The sequence below is a fragment of the Nuphar pumila genome, chromosome 10 (assembly GCF_984573655.1).
Source record: "Nuphar pumila chromosome 10, dmNupPumi1.hap1.1, whole genome shotgun sequence".
NCBI classification, from domain to species: Eukaryota; Viridiplantae; Streptophyta; class Magnoliopsida; order Nymphaeales; family Nymphaeaceae; genus Nuphar; species Nuphar pumila.
In genome coordinates, this window is record NC_143258.1 from 77850666 (window position 1) to 77871400 (window position 20735).

At 39.6% G+C, this 20735-nt stretch overlaps 1 pseudogene across 4 annotated transcripts; it reads right to left on the reverse strand.

Moving 5' to 3' along the window:
* Positions 1 to 364: 364 nt before the first annotated feature.
* On the reverse strand, positions 365 to 9632 carry LOC149826931 (UBP1-associated protein 2A pseudogene; annotated as a pseudogene). 4 transcript variants are annotated; one of them, XR_016434818.1, is made up of 3 exons: positions 8019 to 9509; positions 544 to 666; positions 365 to 419 (listed from the first exon to the last, which is right to left on the reverse strand). The product of XR_016434818.1 is annotated as a UBP1-associated protein 2A pseudogene, transcript variant X4 (transcript). The 4 variants fall into 4 exon arrangements; XR_016434816.1 differs by adding an exon at positions 7579 to 7616 and having other exon boundaries at positions 365 to 666; XR_016434814.1 differs by lacking the exons at positions 365 to 419; positions 544 to 666 and adding exons at positions 1075 to 1424; positions 7579 to 7616 and having other exon boundaries at positions 8019 to 9632.
* Between the last annotated feature and the right edge of the window lie 11103 nt (positions 9633 to 20735).

Sequence of the window (20735 nt, forward strand, 5' to 3'; positions counted from 1 at the left end):
AAATGTTCATATGATTTAACGCTTTTTCAAACATCAACTATTCAGTAGGTGCAGCCAGAAGTTTCGGCTTGATATTAGAGGTTGGAAGTTTGTAACAAGTGCCAAAAACAAATAAATTTGACCCAATACATCCTGAGAGGCCCATCCATTTGGAATAAGAAATTCAAAGATCATAATCATTTCACATCTTTATCTTTGCTCCTCCAACAAAGGTGATACACTGCAAGCTATATAACTTCATGTAGTTAAAATCAATTATCAGCCTATGTATCATCCATTAAAGCAAAATTATTTTTTGCAAACATAAACCTTGAATGAAATGCAGAAACCTGTAGAATCAAGTAAGAATGTCGGCGCACGCTACTTGTAAATCTGCTAGAGAATTCCTTTTATATTTTTAACGGACATCAGCAACACTCCTGGCAACTCCAAAGATTTGATCATTAAAATCAATCTGCAAACCAACCTACCAAAGAAATAGGATCCTACCATATGCAAAAGTTTGGCCCATCAGAAAAATTGGAAGTGATCAAACAGACTTACCCAATGTCCTAAAGATTTATATCGAATTGTTTGATTAGTGTGGTTACATAAAGTATTGGAGGTTTTTAGAAAATTGACACTGCTAAAGGAGCAGAATACTTATAAAGGCCCAGAAGAAACAACCTGCAAGATAAACAAAATTTCCAAGATATTTCAACAATGGCCACTCAATTAACCAATAGAAACATTAATGAAGGCTTCAAGAGATAAAACTAGGGAATTAACACACTTTACAAAAAGTTCAGCTTAAATAAATAAATACACAAACGCATGCATGTGTTTGTGGGATTGACAAGGGAGGGTGGGGTGGGCCAGGTGAAAGCTCAAGAATACATCCAACGATGTCACAAACTAATCGGTTAATCAGTCACCAGAAAATATACACCATGCAAGCAAAACCCAGATACAAATAATGAATAGATTAACATTAAAGCAATGAAAACTGAAAAGCAGTTTCAACAATTCATAGCGGAAGGAAACATTGCAAAATGCACATTAACTCAGATAGCATCAACTAGCAACTGAAAGCAATTTTTAAAATAACAGAGCACTGCAAGTATTAAATCTCAAGACTCTGGACAAACAACCACTTAATACAGCATTTAGAAAACTTCACGTCTAAGTTCAAATGCAAGTACTGAATCCCAAGATTCAGAAACACAAAATAAATTAACATATTGTTCAACGAACTCCATAAAGTTCAAATACCATAATACTTTCATCAGTTGCTTAACAACATGCCTAAATTCAAAGCTCTTGTTACACCGGTTGCACTTCATCAGAAGTAATAAAAGCAGATTTTCATGAAGAGGGCACAAGATCAGAAACTTGAGGAGAGTCATCTGTCCAAAATTTTAGGGACCGGTGCACCCATGAAAGATCTGCACAATCAGTAGAAAATATAAAGCAGTAATTTCATAAAAATTGTTCCTTTGTTTTGTAAATGAAATAAGAAACTTTACATGGTGGCGCCAAAAAACAAGAAATAAAAGTTATGATTTAGAGACGAGAGATCATAATATAACAAATTTCAAAATTCAAAAGATCGGTACTTTAACAATAGCAAAGGCACGCAATAAAGCATTTTGCAATCCAAGAAGCTGACACAATGTATAAAATTTGCACAAATCTATGGATTTCGTAAATATACAAACACTTGCAAAATTAAGATGAGATAAAGCACCTAAATCCTTGAAAATATGTGCAAGTCACTTAACTTTTTGACAGCAAACTAGCATAATATCTAAAAACTTATAAACAATAAAAACGAAAATAACAACACAGAATATTTTAAGAGAAAACAAAATTGAATGAAAAAAGCATGAAGATGGGAGGTTCTGTCCAAAGTCAAAAATGTAGCTTCATGGTAAGCCCAATTCCTTTTATTAATATTTGTGCAAAACCAAGGAAATGCAGCATATGATCTTTTTTAACAAAATACCAGAAAGGATTTTGTTTCAGTTTGAACAGTTTCAACACATTAGGGGTAAGTTTGGTTGTGTTTTTGAAAAGTGAAAATACTGTTAAAAAGAGATTTTCTTTCAAAATCTCATGAGATTTCAAATCTCATGAGACCACATGACAAAGTGAATCTCACACAAACGAGATTCACTTTCCAAATCTCACTTTTAGGTTATGTGCCAACTCACTTTTAATGAGGCTTGTTTTTTGGGTTATGTGCCAAAAAAAGGTTTATATTTGGTTGTTTTGGGGGTACTATTCAAGTGAATCTCATGTGATCAAACCAAACATACCCTAGATGTATAAGCACATAACTGTTAAGAATTCCCTGTGCACCAAACATTTTTTTAGAAGGAGAAGCAGTACCTTATGCTAATCTTAAAAGTATGTTAGTTTTTGGCATATTTTATTTTTGTTATGTTCTTGCCCTGATTGTTAACTCCGCCTGTGTAGTTATACACTGCCGGTCCCAAGCCCGGATAAAGGAGGAGGGTTGCGGTAGGCCTGTGACAGCCAGCATAAAAACTGTCATATCCTATGAAAATGAACCAATATGAGAATTTCGTTGGGGCGTTCCCTACTGAGCGACGCGCTGTACTCTCTAGGCCCGGAGGCAGTGATAAATGTGCAAGGGTTGCTAGGTCGTCGCCCAGAAGCGACGCGTCACACCGGCGCCCGGGTGTGGTGTCAAATAGGCAAGGGTTCCCTCACTTTGTTGGACGGGTGGGGGTAAAGAAGTTAGTCCAAGACCATAAAATTAGGTTAGCCACTTGGAATATAGGGTCTTTAACTGGTAAGTTGGTAGAGTTAGTAGATGTTATGTGTAGGAGAAATATTGATATTTTATGTCTTCAAGAGACCAAATGGGTAGGTGAGAAAGCTAAAGTGATAGAACCTTGGGGATATAAGATTTGGTATACAGGAATAAATAGGAATAGGAATGGAGTAGGGATTGTTATGAGTCGTCAGTTTATAGATAATGTAGTTGAGGTCCGTAGGAAGGGTGATAGAATTTTACTTATTAAATTAGTATTAGGTACGGATATTATTAATATTATTAGTGTTTATGCACCTCAAGTAGGTTTAGATGATTCCATTAAGCATCAATTTTGGGAAGATTTAGATGGAGTAGTACAAGGGATATCTTATGGAGAAAAGTTTTTCATCGGCGGTGACCTTAATGGACATGTAGGCATTAGTAGGGATGGATTTGAGAGTATCCATGGAGGCTATGGTATAGGACAAAGAAACGAAAGTGGAGAAAGGATTTTAGATTTTGGCTTGTCCTATGACATGATCTTAGCAAACACTTGGTTTAGGAAGAGGGAGTCTCACCTAGTAACATTTAAAAGTGGGGTTAATACGAGTCAGATAGATTTTTTCCTACACAGAAAGAGAGATAGGGGTTGTTGCATCGATTGTAAGGTTATACCGGGAGAAAGTGTAGCTACACGACAGTCTTAATTTTAGATCTTAGAATAAGAAAATGTCGCAAAAGGGATAGACATAAGATAGATCCTACAATTAAGTGGTGGGCACTGAAAGGAGCTAAACAAGGAATGTTTATAGAGCAGGTAGTTAAGGAAGTTGATTGGTGTCTCGAGGAGGATTCAGAATCAATGTGGAATAAGATAGCGGGTGGCATGAGAAAGGTGGCTAAGGAGGTATTGGGTGAGTCTAAAGGCGGTGCACCGCTAGGTAAGGATACATCATGGTGGAACGAGGATGTCAAATTAGCTATTAAGATTAAAAGAGTGTTATAGAAATCTAAGTAAGAGTCGTGATAATGAGAATTTAGAGAAGTATATGACAGCAAAGAAGGAAGATTTAGATGGAGTAGTACAAGAGACATCTTATGGAGAAAAGCTTTTCATCGGCGGTGACCTTAATGGACATGTAGGCATTAGTAGGGATGGATTTAAGAATATCCATGGAGGCTATGGTATAGGAGAAAGAAATGAAAGTGGAGAAAGGATTTTAGATTTTTGTTTGTCCTATGATATGATCTTAGCAAACACTTGGTTTAGGAAGAGGGAGTCTCACCTAGTAACATTTAAAAGTGGGGTTAATACGAGTCAGATAGATTTTTTCCTACTTAGAAAGAGAGATAGGGGTTGTTGCATCGATTGTAAGGTTATACCAGGAGAAAGTGTAGCTACACAACATAGAGTCTTAATTTTAGATCTTAGAATTAGACAATGCCGCAAAAGGGATAGACATAGGATAGATCCTAGAATTAAGTGGTGGGCACTGAAAGGAGCTAAACAAGGAATGTTTGTAGAGCAGGTAGTTAAGGAAGTTGATTGGTGTCTCGAGGAGGATTCAGAATCAATGTGGAATAAGATAGCGGGTGGTATGAGAAAAGTAGCTAAGGAGGTATTGGGTGAGTCTAAAGGCGGTGCACCACTAGGTAAGGATACATCATGGTGGAACGAGGATGTCAAATTAGCTATTAAGGTTAAAAGGGAGTGTTATAGAAATCTAAGTAAGAGTCGTGATAATGAGAATTTGGAGAAGTATATGATAGCAAAGAAGGAAGCTAAAAAAGTTGTTCGAAACGCGAGGGCTAAGGTATATAAGGAGGTTTATGACAAGTTGGATACCAAAGAAGGCGAGAAGGATATTTATAGGCTTGCAAAGATGAGAGATAGGAAATCGAAGAATTTGGGTATGGTTAGATGTATCAAAGATGAAACGCAAAGGGTTTTAGTCAAAGATGAGGAGATTAAGGAGAGATGGAAAGATTATTTTGATAAGCTATTTAATGATAGTCATGCTCAAGATCTTGGAGACTTCTCCATTCCTTTTCATGAGATAAATCGTGACTTCATGCGCAAGATTCAAAAGAAAGAAATTGCAGAGGCTTTGAAGAAAATGAAATCAAGAAGGGCAGTTGGCCCAGATGGTATACCTATCGAAGCTTGGAAATGCTTGGGAGAGAAAGGTTTAGAATGGTTGACAAATCTTTTTAACTTGATTTGGCGAACAAATAAGATGCCTAATGAGTGGAGGAAGAGTACTTTGGTGCCTTTATATAAGAATAAGGGTTATATACAAGATTGCACAAACTATCGTGGTATAAAACTCATGAGTCATACTATGAAACTTTGGGAGAGGGTGATTGAGTCTAGGTTGAGGAAGGTTGTCATGATATCGGAGAATCAATTTGGTTTTATGCCTGGAAGATCAACTATGGAAGCTATACATCTTCTTAGACAACTTATTGAAAGATATAGAGAGAGGAACAAAGATTTGCATATGGTTTTTATTGATTTAGAGAAGGCATACGATAGAGTACCTAGGGACGTTCTCTGGTGGACAATGATGAAGAAAGGTGTTTCTCTCAAGTACATTAGTATAATTAAAGATATGTATGAAGGAGTAGTAACCAATGTCCGCACTTGTGGAGGGGTGACAACCAATTTTCCGATAACGGTTGGGTTACATCAAGGATCTGCTTTAAGCCCTTTCCTATTTGCGATAGTGATGGATGAGCTTACGAGATCAATTCAAGAAAATGTACCGTGGTGTATGTTGTTTGCTGATGATATTGTTTTGATTGATGAGTCTAGAGCTGGGGTTAATGCTAAGTTAGAATTATGGAGACAGACATTGGAAGCTAGAGGTTTTAAGTTGAGTAAGAGTAAGACTGAATATATGGAATGTCGGTTTAGTAAGCAACGAAGTAGTGATGGGAGTGTAGTGAAGCTTGGTGAGCAAGATATACCGGTGAATGATTATTTCAAATATTTGGGATCCATCATTCAAAAGTATGGAGAAATTGATGGAGATGTAAATCATAGGATAAAGGTTGGGTGGATGAAATGGAAAAGTGCTACTGGAGTGCTGTGCGATCGTAGAATGCCATTGCGGTTGAAGGGAAAGTTTTATAGGACGACTATTAGACCCGCTTTACTATATGGTACGGAATGTTGGGCTGCCAAGAGACATCATATTCAAAAAATGAGTGTAGCTGAGATGCGGATGCTTAGATGGATGTGTGGAAATACAATAAAAGATAAGATTCGGAACGAAGAGATACGTAAGAAGGTAGGTGTTGCACCCATTGAGAATAAGATGCGAGAGAATCGTTTACGATGGTTTGGACATATTCGGCGAAGGCCTAATGATGCTCCAGTTAGAAGGTTGGAGAAATGGGAAAATATATTAGTTAAAAGAGGTAGGGGTAGGCCTAGGAAGACTTGGATGGAGATGATAGGAAAGGATATGAATGCTTTGAACCTCACTGAGGACATGGCGTTGGATAGAAATGATTGGAGGAAAAGGATTCATGTGGAAGACCCAAAATGAATTTCTTTTTTGGTTCATATCGCTGACCCCAATTGTTTTGGGATGAAGGCGTAGTTGTTGTTGTTGTTGTTGTTTGCCCTGATTGTTAATCCGCCACTAATGGACTCACCATAGGCTCACCTAAAAAGAATCCCCAAAGTATAGTTCCCCTTAATCCAGTAAAGTGAACAAACCGATGCTATGAAAAGTATGCCAGTGCAAAAGTCAATAAATAGCACTTTTATCTTTCTATAAGTGAAAGTTTGTTGATGGCAATTTCAACAAAGCTTCCTTGTAAGGATTGACTTGACCTTGAAGAACAAAAACTTAGCATGTAAATTTTTCACCAAGACAGATGAGAGTAGAACAGGATGCATCCCCACCATGCCAAGGGGACTAGAAGGTGATTAACCAACAGACCTTGAAAGAAAATCCACCTAATTCAAATTGACAAAACCATGAAGATCCAGATAAACTTTTCTACACGTTACATAAAGTTCTAATAGCTTAGGCTACTAGACATGTATACAATCAAAATCATAACATTATTTTGCTTTTTCTTCTTAAATTTCTAATAGATTAGACTACTAGACATGTATACAATCAAAATAGTGTCTTTATTTCAGTTTTTCTTTTCAATGATAATGGAGAGAATAAAAAATTGCCCTTTGTGCATCTGAATTTTGACAAGGACATTGACAACATCACTTTAAAACGTTCAACAGGACATGCACAAAATAAAGACTCATCATTCAATCAGATGATGTCTGCGCATGGTTACTTAATGCCTATCTTTACATATCATTCTATAAATTGAGAAAGGATCATAAAGCATTTCATAACAATCTTGAAACACACAATATTCTGGACATAAACCACAGTAACTCACTACATGGTATAAGTCTAAAATGTGAAAATTTAATTACAAACAAATGAAAGTTTACAATGACATGAGTCTCAGAAATTCTATTAACATATGCTACATAAACAACACTTGTATCCTCTAACCAAATTTATATATTCAGCATATTGACACCAGCATCCTTAAAATAAGTTGATACAGCCATCGCATTGACAAATAACAAGAGCATATGCCATGTCATGCAAAGTTGTGCGTACTATCAAAAGTTAAAAACAATGAGCAAATACAAGAAAAACCCAATCCAAACACAGCCAAGAAAGCATGAATGTCTCCATAAAGCACCATAATCGTCATGCTTGTAAAAATAGATTAAAAAAACTCATTAAAACTAGAGGATGAAAATAGTGTGGAGATCACAATACCTAATTCCTCTCATCTAGCTGCAAGTTACAGCAATGCTCTAAAAAATAACAACCATGCCCGTGATCAGTTCACTATTAAACTTAACACGCACAGTTAGTCCAATTCAGAACACACCAAAATCAAACTAACGAGTGTGAAACCGTGCAATTTTAAGGATGCTGAAATATTCTGTGCACTATTAAACGCTAATTCATATAAAATTTTCCCCAGAAACAGGATGTTGGTTAAAGAACACTTTCATAAAATATACCACATGGGTGTGAAACCGTGCGCTCATGCCAGCACATGAACAATTAGAGCATGCTAGCAGATGCTAGGCAAGAACACAGGCGCGTGTGAGTGGAAGAGGACCCTCTTCCATGTCCTAACCCAAAGCCAGGAAATAACATGGAACTTGGTGCGAATTATAAATATTTTCCAAGTTAGAGGAATGGCATACCTAATGCCCCATGTAAGGCGGCACACCACCCATAGGGCCTCCACCAGGCTGTGATCTTCCGCCAGATTGTTGCGCAACATTCTGATATGGGAGTGCCCCCTGGTTTCCATACATGTTGGCATTAATACCAGGCTGGCTACCGAATCCTCCTGCACCTGCACCATGTGAAGCATTGCCGAACAAGGGAGTGGCGACGGTCTGGCTAACAGCTGAAGCGAAGGCAGGGTTGAGTGAGGCAAGCACATTCGTCAAACCAAGTCCAGCACCCTGGGTTGCCAAAAGCGCCGTCAAAGCCTGACCAAGCGATGGGTTGATTGGTGCCTGAGCCGCCGCAGCTGCAGCTGCCTGATTAAACCCTAGGCCACCGACCAACAAATGGCTCCCTCCGGCACCACCACCTGCCGCATTCCCCATCCCGTGAACAAACCCTCCACCCACGCTCTCATTCCTATGGAAGCCATGATGGTTTGCACCTGGGTGGTGGTATTGCGGCTTCCCCGGCTTCGGCCCATCAACGGCCCTCTGGCAATGCAATAAATGCCCCTCAAAGTTCTTGTGCGGATCATCCAGCACCTTTTTAGCACTCTCAGCCGTCTTGTAGACGAAAAGTGTGAACCCCTTCGGCTTTCCGGTCTGCTTGTCAAGGCCAAGCGGGCCCTCCTCGATCTCTCCGAACTTGCTGAAGAACTGGAGCAGCTTCTGGGGATCGATGTCCGCCGAGACGTTGCTCACGTAGATCTTCCTCTGTGTGTACTCCGAGACAGGAGGAGTCGCAGGAACCGGCCCTGCTGAGGCAAGCTGGCAGGCGGTCATGCGGTTCCCGATCTTCTTCTGCGGCTGTTTGAGTGCCTTCCTGGCGCCCCTCCGGTGCTTGAAGAGGATGAACCCATAGCCCTTAGACTTTCCAGAGGCCTTGTCGGTGACGGCGTTGCAGTCCTCGATCTCCCCGTACTTCTTGAAGAATTTTGTCAGGGCTTCCGCAGTGGTGTCCCAGCCGAGTCCGTGGACGAATATCTTGCGGTGAGCGGGATCGACGTCGGCAACCTTATTGACGCGCTCGAGCACGTCTGTGTGCTTTAGGGCCGCCTCGCTGAGGAGCTCCATAAGCTGATCCTTGCCGAAGGGCTCGAGGAGCTTCCGGATGTCATCGGCATCATCCCCCTCTTCGTCAGAGCCATCCTCGCTGCCTTCGCCCTCCTTGGCCCCGGCACCGTCCTCGGCCTCAGCCTCAGCCTCAGCCTCAGCCTCAGCCTCAGCTTCGGCGGCAATGACTGGATCGGCGTTCGCTGCGTCTTCGCTGGGAGGTTCTTCCATGGAGACGGTCGCCTGCTCTTCGACCTGTGGCTCGACCTTCGCCTCCACCTTTCGCTTCTTAGCCATGGCGGAAGAGAGACGAGACAGAGAACGATCGAAGGAAGGAGAGAGAGAGAGAGAGGAAATTGGGGAGAAAGAGCAGACGGGAGCACCTTATATAGATTTTAGGGGTTAGGGTTTCAGTCGGACCTTTCTAAGTGCATCGACCGATGGGAGTCATGGGACTCGGAGTAGCGTTGTAAAAGGGTCGGACATAGGGATGGGAATGGACCGGAGGAAAGCCGAGCCCCGCCCCGCCCCGTTTGGACCGGGGATGAAGGGCATGAAACGGGGATGAAGGTTAAAATCCATCTCGGTGCGGGGATGGACTGACGCTTTTCCCAGTCCCGATCCTTATGTTTGCCCCTGCCCCGCTCCATCCCCAATCCTTCTTAGGGATGACAATAGACCGAGGGGCAACAGGACCCTGTCCCGCCTCGCCCTTGTTTGAACCAGGGATGGGGGACATGAAACAGGAATGAAAACAGGGGTGGAGGTTAAAATCCATCCCCGTGCGGGATGGAGGTTCGAATTTTGAGATGGGGTGGGGGTGGAGACCTTGTCTCCCGCCCCCACCCGGTCCATTGCCATCCCTAGTCGGATATGGCTCGCTTTCGGGTTGAATTTTGCTAGTAACATTTCTAATCAGGTCTAAAAACCAAACCCAAACCAAAGTAAATTTAATTTGGGTCTGGGTTCAGGTTCGGGTATGGCTAAAACTGAAGTCTCATAAGAGTTAGCAGGTTCGGGTGCAAATATGTCAGGTCCAAATAATTTGGGTCTTAAGTAAACCTGTTCTTAAATTGGGTTTAATAAATGGATCCAAACCCAATCCAGTTTAATTTAGGTAGAGGTCCGAGTATAGTTGAAAATTGTGAATTGTGACACCATATGGATTAACAGGTTTAGGTAAAAAACGAAAGACTCCAAATGGCACACATCTAAATTTGATTCATGTTCCAGTTGGGTCTAGATAATATTAAAAATTATTATCAAAGAAACCTATTGGATTAATGATAATTATATTTTTATTAATAATAATTATGTTTAAGATTTCTATAATTAGTATACATTAAGTTCGGGTTAAGAATAATTCAAGTGTCAAGCCCACCAACATGGGCTTGGATTAAACTTGGTTTGGGTTCAAATTGTATAAAACCAATTAGGTTAAGTACGAAATGGTTTTCAGTACATACCTTGTCGGGGTTCAAGTCAATTAATGTATAAATCACATACAACCACTAAGGTCGGGTATAAAATCTGGGCCTAATTAGTTTTTGGTTTATATTTTTCATACCTAGAACCCACCTATTTCTTAGGTCAAGTTTGGAAGCCAGAAAAACTTTTTCAGGAAAAAGAAAGAAAGTTTTGCTGATGATATGTTTTGATACGATAAGTTTTTCAAAAGAAATCTTTTCTGAAAAAACGAGCTGAAAAAATAAGAGAAAAATTTTTGCTTGATTGTGTTGGAAAAACTCTCTCCAACAAATGATCAGCACTAATATGATGTGTTACTCTAGAATCTCTTTCTATGAATATAGAATTATGATAAAGGCTACACTGAAAAATAGCTAGAACTATAACAAGAAATTGCAACAAACTGAATGGTGTTTTACAAAAACTGCACATGAAGAAATGATCAAAGAAAAAAGAAAAACCAGATCTGACGAGCATGGGCATGATTACCATGAGGAGATGAGGGAAGCATCCAGTCACTACAAGAAAAATGTTAATTGTGGTTTCACCCCACATACTCTTCTGCATTTTTTTCTCTTTTCCTTTTTCGTGCCAATTTCGTTCGATCGTCATCAATCTGAGATCTGTTCTAGCATCGCATTTCGACCACCGAACGGGCATTTTTGTGTCACTGGAAATCCTGATTTTCCGTTTAAACTTAGCTCCTAGGTGGTGGTAGTTGTCGTTTAGAATAATTTTGCATATTCTGGATTTTCGTTAACTGATATGATGAAACCGTATGCATGACTAATAGCAACGGTGTTTGGGGAGTTTTGGAGGTTGGAGCCATTGCCATTGCAGAAGAAGGCATTGTGGCGCCGCGAGATGGATTGGTTACTGTGTGTTAGCGACTCCATTGTCATGCTTATCCCTGCGTTGCAGAAGTTTCCTGGTGGCAAGACTTTAGAGGTTTTTACGCATTCATGGTTTTGTGTTTTGTTCTTGATCTCGTCCAAATAAGCAGCATTGTTTCATTGAGGATTTCATTTTGTGTGTGGTGAATTGAGGTGATGATAACCCGCCCTCGATTGGATTTGTATATTAACCTTCCTCCACTTAGGAAGCTTGATGCGATGTTACTCATAAGATCCTAGAGTGATGCCCTGCGTAAGGTTATAGTGATTAATTCCTGCTTGAATTCAATATATGTAGAATTGGAAGTGACTGGATATCACAATTGATCACTACAAGAAACATGTGGATTAGCGACGACCTAAATCCGTCGCTAAACTGTTTAGCGATGGATTTAGGTCATCGCGAATTTTTGCTCGCTAATTGACGAAAAACTTATCTGTCGTTAATTTCGTCGCAAATTTGTGACAGATTAGCGACGGACATTATCTGTTGCTAAATTTTTAAAAAAAATAAAAAAAATTTGATCCCTGTCGGGTGGTATTCTGGCAGCAATAAGTCGGACTTATACCGCACCCGACAGGCATTGCACAGACATGTATCGTCCTCCGTGAACCGGTGCTCTCCGGCATCGCCGTCCTCCGTGAACCGGCGTCGCCGTCCTCCAGCAATCGCTCAGCCTCGTCGCCATCCACCGTGAAACGGCGTCCTCCGAAGTCGTCGTCGTCCTCCGTCGTTGCCGTCGCCGTCCTCCGGCGTCGTCGTTGTCCTCTGGCGTCGCCGTCCTCCGTGAAACTGCGTCCTCCGAAGTCGTCGCCGCCCTCCATCGTCGCTGTCGTCTGTCATCGTCGTCATCCTCCGGCGTCGCCGTCCTCCATGAAATTGCGTCCTCTGAAGTCGTCGCCGTCCTCCGTGAAACTGCCTCATCGCCGTCATGCTCTCCAACGCGCTCTTCGACGGGGAGAGAGCGGTTTAAATCGTGCGCGGTCGATTTAAATTTCGAACGGGGAGAGAGTGAAAATTTCGCGCTCGGTTTAAATCGAAAATTAGTGAGGGATTTAGCGAGGGAATTTTTTCGTCGCTAATTAGCGACGGATTAGCGACGAAAAAATTCCCTTGCTAAATCCCTCGCTAAAATGGTTTTCTTGTATTGAGAATTAGCGACGAAAAATTGTTGTCGTTAATCTATCGCTAATTAGCGACGGATTAGTGATGAAACAACTTTCGTCGCTAATTAGCGACAGATTCATGAAGAAAGTTTTCTCTAGCTAATTTGTCGCTAATTTGCGACAGAAAAAATCCGTCGCAAATTTTCGTCGCTAATTAACAATTTTCTTGTAGTGGATGGTTTGTAGAGAATACTCGATAGTTTCCGAGAAACAGAGTTTTGGTACGTTGATCGCGGGATATTGGTTGATGATGGTGGTGATCCTTGTTGTTCCAAAAGGAGGTCTTACCAACGGCAAGAGGGAAAATGGTGCCTTCCATGTCCGCAAGTCTCGCTCAGTGGGTTGTCTGCTGATTCAAGAAAGAAGTTGCAACACTCAAAAAATTGCTTGATTCAAATTCTAAAGGCTTTTTTGGCTATAAATAGCCGCGTACTAGCATAAATGGAGATACCTGATGTCTACTTTGAGAGCTTGCCAAAGGTAAGTCTTAGCTCTTTTCAGTTGGTTGTGCCAAATGCTTCGCTTGCTTGTGCCCTCAAATAATTTTTATTTACTTGTATATAAAATAAGTGTTTCTTTGTGGCAAATTGTGTGTAGGATTCACTGGGCTAATCCTGAGATGGTATTTTCTTGTTGTGATGGCTTTGTTCTTGCTCGATGTAATTCTGTACTTCAAAACAAGACTTTGTGCATCTATATTTTGTGTATCCTTTTGCCTATTTTGTTTGGATCGTTTTGCATAAATAGGCAGTGCTACTATACTCACACTAAAAGTGAGTATGCCCCTCACTCCTCTGTTGCTAAGAGATTTGAAGATGCTTAAGTCTGGAGTTTCCTTGCTTTCGCCTTTAAACAATTCTAAACCTTTTGGCTGGTCATATGAGAAGTTGATTAGATGACATATAATGTGTCCATTGACAACTTATGTTCTAGAGGTCTTGATTTGTTAGTTCAAGAGAGGACGCTAGTGTTTTTTGAAATGTTTCAGGTTTGCTTTTGGAACTGGACTTTTTTTATTTTCAAATGATAGACACAATTTGAGATGGTGTTTTGTTCTGAGCCCTTGTTTTGTCAAACAGATGGTTGATGAGATGCATCTTTTAATATGTTTTCCTGTTCTGGTGACAATTGGTGGCATTTTGCAGGTTCCATTGAAAACATTAATAGTTATTCATAGGATGCTAAGAGATGGCGACCCTACTTTCAGGGAAGAATTGCCAAATTTTTCACAAAAGGCACACATTCTCCAAATGTCCAATTTCAAGGATGATTCAAGTCCTATTGGTTAGTGAAGTAATATTTATATCCACTACTCACATGTATAGGAATACATAATTGGCATAAATTTGTGGTTTTGCACTTTCATTTTTTTTTCTTTCCCAACTTTGGATTGTTCTGCATGGGTTCGTACCTATGTTTTATATCTGAAGGAAAGATTAAAATGTTTCAAAATACTGAGGTATGATGTCGAGACAGAGCGTTTAAGGCATGGACAAGGGCAGGAGAAGGTACACCTGTTAAATATTGTAATTCCTCCTGTTTGTTCTCAGATTCATGCCAATTTTGGAATTACATAGGTCCGATGATCACACTCCTTAAGTGGCAGGGGCACAACAGAATAAGAGACATGGATAGTGAGGAATTATTGGAGCAACTCCCTGCCTTGCAACAATTACTTTATCGTCTTGTTGGTTGTTGAGCGGGGTCTGGGGGTTCCCCCCGGTGCGGGTTTCTTGGGCTTATGTTTGAGACCTGGTTTCTTATGGATCATACCCGATTTTTTACTAGCAGCTTAGTTAAAATTGCGTAAAAAAACCCTAATTTTTGATCAAATGAGGACTTTGACCCTCATTTGATTAAAAAATTCAAGGCGTATACGCCTCGGCTTGAGGCGTGCCTCACCTCAAGGCGTATGAGGTGCATGCCTCGGGGCTCTTTTTTAAATTTTTTTTTTAATTTTGTGACGGATTAGCAACGAATAATATATGTCGCTAATATTCAACAATGAATTTTTGATGGTTTGTGACAGATTATATTATATCGCTAATTTTGTCTCGATTTTAGCAACGGAATATAATCCATCACAAACTCAAATCAGTACTTATTTAGCGACGGACTCATGATAGATCATGTTCGGTGTTAATCTGTCGCTAATTAACAACAGAAGTAGCGATAGATAAGTGTTGTCACTAATTAGCGACCAGGATTATGCGACAGACACTATCCATCGCTAATCTATCGTCAATCTGTCGCTAAACTATTTAGCGACGGATAGCGTTTGTCGCTAATCCACATTTTTCTTGTAGTGAGTGTTCAAGACAGAGCACAAAAATGATAGTAGGAACAAACATATCGAACACATCAACCGGTCGAAAAAACAAATCATGATGAAAAACAGAAAACATTATAGAACACCCTTATGATCACCATGTCATGATGACAATAATGCAGTGCATGTAGATACGCCTAAAACAATCTCAATCACCAAGAATAGCTAAAATTACTATTAGAGATCTATCTGTAGCGAATTTATGATGTATTTGAGTGTGTGAGGTGAAGAAGATGAAACATGAATGAAAGGATAACACAACAATTTTACTTGGTTCGGCCTTCAATGGCCTACGTCCACAAGAACACCCAACAACTCTCTCCTCTCTTGTTATTGTATTATTGCCAGAATCGTTATATTTGTAAGGCTTAAATGAACAGGGAAAGACCACGCTAAAAGATAAGGATAATACTGGAGTAACTAGCATTTATAACAACCTTCCAACGATACGATTCTCATTTTGGTAAGAGGATGCGAGATTGTTGGTGAAGATATCTATCTCAACACTCCCCCTCAAGTGGGGCGCATATGTCCATGCAGCCCCACTTGCTCAATATTTGTTGAAACTTATTTTTGGTTAGACCATTGGTTAGAGCACCTACCAAATGGTCCAAACTTTTAGTATAGGGAGTGCAAATATAATCTTTCTTCACTTTTTCTCTCACATAATGGCAGTCAATCTCTATGTGTTTTGTCCTTTCATGAAACATAGAATTAGCAGCGATATGTATGGCAACTTGATTGTCACGATGCATTTTTATGAGCTTGTTTACTTCTATTCTCATTTCTTCCAAGAGAGTTTTGGTTCATATAATCTCTGTCATCGTGGAAGCCATAGCCCTATATTCTGCCTCGACACTGGATCTCAAAACAATGTTTTGTTTCTTACTTTTTCATGTGGTTAGATTTCCTTCAACGAATATATAGTAGCCTGTGGTTGATTTTCTATCTTCACTGTCTGTCCAGTCTGCATCGGAGAATCCTTCTATGTCAAGATTTTCTTCCTTTTTAAAGCATAGACCTTGCCTAGGGGATTTTTTCAGGTATCTTAGGATTCTGTCCATTGCTGTGAGTTGAGATTCTTTGGGAGAGTGCATGAATTGGCTGATGGAGCTAACGACATGAGAGATATATGGTCTTGTCATGGTGACATAAATCAGCTTGCCAACCAATTTTCAAAACCCTTTTATATTGGTGATTTGATCTCCTTCTTCTCGAAGTTTAGAATGAGCCTCAAATGGGGTGTCGATAGGTTTAGCCTCAATTTTATCTGTTTCTTCTAGTAGATCAAGGGTGTATTTTCTTTGATAGATAAAAATGCCCTTCTTGAAATAAGTCACTTTGATTCTTAAGAAGTAACGTAAGGGTCTAAGGTCTTTAATATCGAACACTTTATGAAGGTAGGATTTAGTCCGAGGGGAAGGTGCATAAATACCTCTCGTGGGTAATAAATTTAAGGCATATTTTTCAAACTCTCGTGGGTAAGATATATTTTTTTATTTTGATACAAGAAATTGGTAATCTTGACACTACATACCCGACCTACCTATGTGGCGAAGCAATCTAGATGTGATCCATTTTATTGAAGAACTTGAGCATCAAAATATAATTTGATGAACCTCCATCACTGCCTATGTTTGCAAATTGTGGTTGGTAGTTGAAATCCCCCTTGACTTAATGTCTCCCACCACCATAGTTTCCATACCCTCCTCTTGACTCCATCATTGTATATTCCACAATAGTTGCAACTGCACCATAACCATAGGCTTTGTCAATGTTGTTAACTAAACCATCACGATTCAACCCTTGTTTAAGAATGCATCGCATACACATCTTCCATCAATGAACTTAGAGTAACATCAATGTTCAACAAATTTTGCCACAGACCAGAAAATTAGTGAATTCAACAAATTTTACCAAAAAAGTAATGAATTCAGAAAGTTTTTTGACAAACCAAAAAATTAAAAAAAAATAGACTAATAATAATGTCATTGTAAAAGGAAGATTCCTCACAAAAGAAATAGGGTTTGCTAAAAGCTAAAAACCAATAAAAATTTCATAAAATCAAACTCGGCATCTTAGTAAACCCATAATATTAAAATAAAAGGAGAACATATCAGCTTATGCAACAATACTTTGGGGGAGAAGTTGGTGCCTTTTGAGGTTCTACCAACACGCCTTTTAATAAATTTACTGAGAAAATACCATAATTTCATTTGGTAAACAAATAAAGTTAGATAGAGATAAAAGGCGTTATGTCGTGGACGTAAGTGTTTATTGAACCATGTTATATCGACCTTGTGTGTGTAAATGTATTCGATGTATTAAGTGTGTGTGTCCTCTATTATGATATTAGAGCCATAACGATTGCATCGTCAATGGCAAGCTCACAATCATCCACTAATAATACTCTGCAGCCTGAAATCCCGTCAGAAGCTTCATGTACTCTCAATATGATTTTACCTCAACCGAATTTTCAATCCTGACTCCATCATTTTTTGACCACCAAATTAACGGCCAACAATTATTTGTTATGAAAATCACAATTTATTCTCATCTTACAATCATATGACCTTATTGGTCTTGTTCATGGAATAAAGCCATATCCATTGAAATTAATCCAGATTTCATATTATGGCATCGTGAAGACTAACTTTTACTTGGATTCTCTCATCGTTATTCGAATCGGTCCATATCCATGTTGTGGGACTCTCAACGTCCTATAAGGCTCGGACTTTGTTAAAACTTGCTTATGCTGCCCAGTCCCAGACCTGAATTATGTAGTTAAAAAATCATCTATTTGAATTAAAGAAAGGCTCTCAAAGTGTTGAGAAATATATACAGAATGCAAAAAAAAATTTGCATCAACTGGTCATTGCATCCAAGCCAGTATCTAAAGATGACTTGATGATGTATATTCTTCGTGGTCTGCCTTCTGAATTTAATTCAATTCATACGGCCATTGAAACTCGTACCAAACCTATCATACTTCATGAACTTTTGTTGATCCATGAAGCGCAACTAAGTGAAAATGAGCTAATTCTTGATTTGACCATACATACGGCTAATCTTATTACCCGCCAAAATCAAAACCAAATTGGCATGGTGACTATAGTGGCAAGAAAGGCGGTTATAGAAGAAGAAATAGAGGATATTCTTCAAACTATAATAAACATCGAAGTGAACAAATTATGGAGGTTATGAGAATCAATCAAACAAAGTAGTTTTTCAAGTGTGTGATAAATCAGATCACACGGTGAGGAAGTGTTTTCAATATGCCTTACTTTATCAATCAAGCTCTTTGCAAGCTTATCATGATACCCCTATGATGTACGGTGATGATTCATGGTACCCCGACTATGGCGCAACTCACCATGTCACCAATGATCTAAGCAACATGTCTTTTTATTCTAAATATCAGAGCAATGACACCTTGAAAGTCAGCAATGGCTTAGGTTTCCAAATTCATAATGTTGGTATGATTTATTTTCCTAAAACTCATTTTTTTCTCAAAGATATGTTGCATGTTCCTCATATCACAAAAAAATTGATGTTAGTCAATAAATTGATCAGAGATAATAACTTATTTGTTGAGTTTCGTCCCGATTGTTGTTATATCAAGGACAAAAGTTCGGGAAGACTTCTAGCCAATGAAAAGAGTGATGGAGGCCGTTATCATATTTTTCTTCAAGCAAGACGACATAAAGAAGCAATGGTGGGTGAACACACTATGATTGATCATTGGCACCAACACCTTGGTTATCCTTCATCTAAAATAATTTAGCATGTGCTTTGTCATTTTCATTTAGCTTTTCAAAAATAGTTTGAAAATAAAGTATGTGAGGTATGTCAAATTGGCAAGAGTCATAACTTATTATTTCCCAGCATGTTGTGTTTGATGAAACCTGCTTTCCTTTCTTCCAAACTCATTGATTCTCTCACTCCCTGCCTTCGGCCTCTCAATCCTCTTCTCTTGTTCCCATTGCATACCCCATCTTTCTACCTCATACCCGGCTGCCCCTATGTCTCCGTCGTCTTTTCCTACCTCTTCCCCACCACCCTCCCTTCCCATCCCCGTTCCTGTGGACCCACCCCAACCTTTATCTCCCTTTTCTTCTGCCGATCATGCTTTGTTAGTTAAACCTATTGGATTGATGTCTTCTCCTTCTTCAGAACTGGTTCGCACCTATCACATGATCACTCGAACCATGGATGACACTCGTAAACCCAAACTTTACCTCTCCACTAAATATCCTCTTTTCATCGCCCTTTTCTCTGAACTGACCCAAGACTCATAGCCTACCTCCTTTACCATGGTCAAACAATATTTTTGATGGCAACAAGCCATGTACTCATAGTTTAACGCCCAAATCAAGAATGGCACTTGGGTTCATGTTTTGCCTGCTCACCATCATGTCATTGGGTGCAAATAGATTTATAAGGTTAAAAGATGATTTGATGGTTGCCTCGAGCGATATAAAACTTGTCTCATCACCAAGGGATTCAGTCAACAAGAAGGTGTAGACTACTTTAAAACATTCAATCTAATTGTCAAACCCAATATTAATCGCATCATTCTTGCTCTCGCCACTAGACACAACTGGTCGATCTGGCAACTAGATATTCAAAATGCCTTTCTACATGGTGTTCTAAATAAATAGGTCTATATGCCTTAACCTCCTAGCTTTCAAGATCCTTGATTTTCTCATTATGTGTACAAGATTCAATGTGTTGTATATGGTCTCAAACAAGTGCCTCGGGCATGGTTTCACCAGCTTAGCACCTTTCTCTTGGGCATTGGTTTCGTTGGTTCCTAGATGGACATCTCCCTGTTAATTTGTTAGAGCTCTTTTGTTCTTATTTTTGTGTTAATTTATATTGATGCTATCATCAGGATTGAGAACTTTCATTCTCAAATTTGCTCTCTTATCTATGATATGGATCATGAATTTGCCCTCAAGGATTTAGAAACGCTCCATTTCTTCTTCAGAGTTGAATTCTCTTTCTTCCCACCGGGTTGCTTCTATGTCGGCGCAAATATATCTTGGAGCTTCGCAATCAGACTAATATGCTTGGCGCTAAACCCGTTACTTCCCCTATGGCTATCAATCTTTCCTTGTCAGCTTTCAATGATTCCGCTTTTGAAGACCCCCTCATTATATTGCAGTATTGTCGGTACATTATAATATATCACTTTGACTCGGTCAGATGTCTCATTTGCAGTGAATAAAGTGTGTTAATTCATGCACCAACCCACTATCGATCATTGGCAGACGGTCAAGCGTATTTTACGCTATCTAAAGTCCACGATTTCTTATGACTTGACTATGACTCATTTCACTATTTTTTACTTGTTAGTGTATACCGATGCGGACTGGGTCGGGTGCCCAGATGATTGAAAATCTACAAGTGGTTATGCAGTGTTCATTGGTCCATATTTGGTATCCTAGATCTCCAAGAAGCAAACTACCATGTCTCGATCAAGCATCGAGGCCGAATATCGAGCTCTCCAATTCTGCTGCAGAGGTTACTTGGGTTCGATATCTGCTACATGAACTGGGTCTCTCTGGTCTTCCTCTCATTATCGGGTGTGACAACATTGCCGCCACGTACCTTGCTTCTCACCCAGTTTTTTATTCCCGCTCCAAACACATTAAAATTGATGTTCATTTTGTTTGCAACCAAGTGGCAAAAAATGAATTATAGGTTTGGTATCTTCATACTCATGATCAACTTGCTGATGTGTTCACTAAACCCTTATCTTCTGAGTGATTTTTA